The sequence below is a fragment of the Ornithodoros turicata genome, chromosome 3 (genome assembly GCF_037126465.1).
Source record: "Ornithodoros turicata isolate Travis chromosome 3, ASM3712646v1, whole genome shotgun sequence".
Classification (NCBI taxonomy): domain Eukaryota; kingdom Metazoa; phylum Arthropoda; class Arachnida; order Ixodida; family Argasidae; genus Ornithodoros; species Ornithodoros turicata.
In genome coordinates, this window is record NC_088203.1 from 47,407,796 (window position 1) to 47,412,610 (window position 4,815).

The following is a 4,815-nucleotide window of genomic DNA, read 5'->3' on the forward strand; positions in this document are numbered from 1 at the left end:
CAAAAACAAAACAGCGGCGTTTTGTGCCGCCATAACGGGCGAACTTCCGGTCTCCGCGTCTGGCAACTGCGTTCCACAAGATGGCAGCCTCCGCTGTTTGAAGCTGCTTTAACGGCAGCTTGACCCACCTGCACCATGGTACCATGGTATCATACCTGGGTAGTGTCCCCCGTGGAGCGTGTCTATCCCTACCGCCGACTTAGTAAACAATATACAGGGAGTCTTTTTTTAGGCCATACAGATTTTTCATCGAAAAACTATAAGGGCTATAGACACGCTGTTTTCACTTATATTATCTCTGGGCCGGCGGACGTTCTTGGCTATGTTTAGCTCAACCGTCAAATGACTAATTACCTAAAATCGTTAATTAACTTTTTAATTATAAAAGCTACGAAGTTGTCCCAATGAGAACATCTGTTCCTTTCGGTGGCCTGATATCGTAGCCGTTTGCAGAACAAAAATCCGTTCGGTAGATCGTCCGCAAAAAATTCGTGAAGGAACACCATTTTTTTTCTTCATTTTGATAATTGCGCATCTTCGGAGACCCGTCTTTCCTTCACCCCCAATGTGGGAGGGGTAAAGAGCACACTGTTGCCTCTTGCGTCCTGGAAAAATATTAACCGAAAATGCAACCCAAGGTAAGGGCAGTTCCGATAGCGTCGCCCGATACATGTGTTTTTGTTTTGTTTCCGCAAGTTAAAGCTCATCTTCGACGCATGAGGCGGCACTGTGGCGGCATCTTCGACGCATGAGGCTCCTTCACCATCTCCGTTCCTTTCTTTCCGTATTCTTTTTTTCAGCCAAGTCGGAAGCAGCACTCACCCTATCCAGGCATTTTTCCCCCAAACGGAAAGGGACCAAAGGAGAATAACCTCACCACCCGGACTTGACCTTCTGGATGACGTCACATACCAAACCTATTTGAACACCCCTCGTATATCTCCTAAAATAAACCGCTTACTATCCCCGCTTAGAGATCACCGTTTAATAATCCACCATTAAAAATAAACTGCTTAAAAATCCCCTCACCATCTAGCACTGAGGCGGACTGATTACAATTTGGGCCGGGTAAGATCATGTTGTTGTAGAGCGAGAAATGAGGCGACCAGGCTCTACTGAGGTTGATGGGTTTAATGACGGTTAATGGCGATGAACCGAAAACGAAAGCTCGGGTCACGCACAGTGCTGCGCGTAACCGATGGCGGTGCTGGCGATGATTATGACGCTGCTGCTACAGGGCTCCCCCCCGTGGCGGATGACAAGGCTGGCGAGGAGGGCCGAGGTTGGCGGAAAGGTCGGGCGCCGAGGCCAAGGAGTGCAGGAGCCGGACCCGAGGCGGCGGGCGGCTCGTAGTGTGCGAGCTGCGGCGCCCAATGCACTCGACGTGGAGGGGGAGGAATGCTGGAGACAGGAGCTGAGCACGGACGTAGGGAGGGCGGGTCGGGCGATACCAGAGGTGCCGACTCCAGGAATGCGGGCTTGAGCCTGTCGATGGCCACAGTGTCAGGTCCCCGTGGAAGATCGAGGCGGAAAAACTTCGCGGCTCGCGAGATGACCTTGTAGGGGCCGTCATAGGGAGGCTGCAAGCTGGAGCGCACAGAGTCCCGGCGGACGAAGACGTGGGTGGCTTGATTAAGGTCGGGGCTCACGAACACGCGTGTTGCGGGAGCGGAGCGGGTAGGCGTGGGCTTGAGGTCCCGGAAGAGCTGGCGGAGACGGTCGATGTAGGAGGAAGGGTCGTGCACGAGCGGGGCCGAGGGGGTGAAGAATGATCCGGGAAGGCGGAGCGGGCAGCCGAAGACCATGTGGGCCGCGCTGCAGTCATCCTGGCGGATCGCGGCGCGAAGGCCAAGCAGGACGAAGGGTAGACGCTCGGGCCAGGTTGTGTCGCCGTGGTCAGTGGCGCGGAGGGAAGCCTTGAGCTGCCGATGAAGGCGCTCGACCAGGCCGTTGGCAGCCGGATGGTAGGCCGTGGTTCGGATGTGATGGGTTCCGAGGGCGCTGCACAGGTGACCGAAGAGGGCCGATTCAAACTGGCGTCCTCTGTCCGTGGTTACAGTGGACGGGACGCCGAATCGGGAAACCCAGGAGAAGAGGAATGCGTGGGCCACCGTCTCTGCCGTGATGTCAGGGATCGGCGTTACCTCCGGCCAGCGGGTAAAGCGGTCGATGCACGAGAGCAGGTAGCGGTAGCCTTTGGCCGGAGGAAGCGGGCCGACCAAGTCGATGTGGACCTGGTCGAAACGTGCATCTGGCGGAAGGAACCGCGATGGAGGCGAGATGGTGTGGCGGTAGATTTTGGACCGCTGGCAGGCCAGGCAGGCCCGCGCCCAGTCACGGACGTCGGCATTCATGCGAGGCCATATGTAGCGCTCTGCGACGATCTTTTGCGTGCCGCGCATGCCAGGGTGGGACAGCGAGTGGAGGGCGTGGAAAACATGCCGGCGGAAGGCCAGGGGAACGAAAGGGCGCGGGGTACCAGTAGAGGTGTCGCACCATAGACTTGCCGTCGAACCGGGGAGCGAGATCTCCCGAAAAGTGGTGGATGAGGCGGGGGAGGAACGAAGATTGGCGAGATCTTGATCAGCGTGTTGCGCCCGGGCGATGCCGTCCAAATCGACCGCGGGGGGCGGATGGAGAGCATTGACGTCCGGCCGCGAGAGTGCGTCGGCAGCGGCATTGTCTTCGCCTGCGACGTGTCGCACATCGGTCGTGAACTCCAAGAGGTAGCACATGTGGCGGGTTTCACGAGGCGAGTGGTTGAGGGAGGGCGATCGCAGGGCGAACATGAGAGGCTTGTGGTCGGTGTACAGCACAAACGGGCGGCCCTCGAGAAAATGGCGGTAGTGTCTGCATGCCAGGTAGGCGGCGAGGAGCTCACGCCCGAAGGTGCTGTAGCGTGTTTCGGCTGGCGAGAGGCGCTGGGAAAAGAAACCGAGAGGTTTCCAGTTGCCATCCTGACGCTGTTGCAAGACCGCGCCGACAGCAGCAGTGGAGGCGTCGACGAACAACGCTGTCTTGGCGTCAGGACGAGGATGGTGGAGCAGCACAGCATCTGCCAGGGCCTGCTTGACTTCTACGAACGCGCGTTCTGCTGCCGGTGTCCACTCCAGAGGGGCAGCACGGGCCTCTTTCGGATGGTCAGCGCCGAGAGCTGCGTAGAGAGGCTGGAGCAAGGCAGCACAGCGAGGCACAAAACGTCGGTAGAAAGTCACGAGGCCAAGGAATGAACGAAGTCCTTTGCGAGAAGTGGGGGCAGGGAAGTCTCGGATTGCCTGGACCTTGGATGCGAGTGGCCGGATGCCTTGCGGGGTGATGGTGTGTCCCAGGAAGGTAAGGGTGGTAACGCCAAACTCGCACTTCGCGGCATTGATGGAGACTCCGTAGTCCTCCAGGCGCGAGAACAGGGCGCGCAGATGGGCGCGATGAGCCTCCGGAGATGGACTTGCGACGAGGATGTCATCCATGTATGCGAATGCGAAGTCCAGGCCGCGGAGCACTTCGTTGATGAATCGTTGGAATGTCTGCGCAGCATTACGCAGGCCAAAGGGCATCCGCACGTATTCAAAGAGGCCAAAAGGGGTGGTTATAGCAGTCTTCGGGATGTCAGGGGGATGGACGGGAATTTGGTGATAGGCTTTGATGAGGTCTATCTTGGAGAAGATGGTCGCTCCGTCAAGATTCGCGGTGAAGTCCTGAATATGGGGAAGCGGGTATCTGTCCGGTACCGTGACGATGTTGAGTGCACGGTAGTCCCCACATGGGCGCCAATCACCAGGTGTTGCTTTGGGCACCATGTGGAGAGCGGAAGACCACGGGCTGGAGGAAGGCCGAATGATCCCCAGTTCGAGCATGTGCTCGAATTCCCTCTTGGCAATGACGAGGCGCTCCGGAGCCAGCCGTCTGGGGCGAGCGAAGACAGGGGGGCCCCGTGTCACGATGTGGTGAGTGACGCTGTGGCGAGGTGGGCAAGAGGCGTGAGATTGGCGCAGGACAGCGGGGAACTCCGTGACAATGTCGGCGAAAGCAGTGGGCAACGGTAGCCGTATGGTGGGACTAATGGCGGCTATATGCGCTGGGGCTCCATAAACGTGCAAAGAAGTAGTGTTGTCGACGAGGCGCTGGCGTCTAATATCCACAAGAAGGTCGAAATGGTGGAGGAAGTCGGCGCCAAGGATTGCGAAGGGGAGGTCAGCGATGGTAAAAACCCAACGAAATACTCTGCGCAGGCCGAGGTCAAGGGTGACGGAGCGTTGACCGTAAGTTGAGATGGTGGACTTGTTGACGGCCTGCAAAGCCAAGTCTGGTTGTCGGTGTCGTTTTTCTGCGGGGGTTGGTGGAACGACGCTCACGTCAGCCCCGGTGTCCACCAGGAAGCGGCAGCCGGACACGCGGTCCGTGATCCGGAAGAGCCGGCTGTTGTCGCCCCCAGCCATGCCAGCCGTTAATGGTTGGGGGGAGCGTTTCCCGGCCACGAGCAAGGGGCCTGGCAGTTCCTTGCGGCATCGCCGAATTTTCGATGATACCAGCAGAAGTGGTTCTGAGAGGGCGAAGGAGACCGTTGACGGGATGGCGAGCAGCGACGGCAAAACGGGCGCCGAGGGGAACGTGGTCGCTGCGGGGGAATGGCGTCCACCCGGTTCACCAGGGCCGCCACCGTAGTCTGGAGTTGCTGGAGCGACGTGCTGATGGCATTGATTGCAACGTCCACCGGTGGAGGGGAGGTGCGGGGGGCCAGGGCGGCAACTGCTCCTGGAGACGGAAGGCCAGCAAAATCCAAAATACGGTCCGCCATCTTCGCCAAGTCATCCAGGC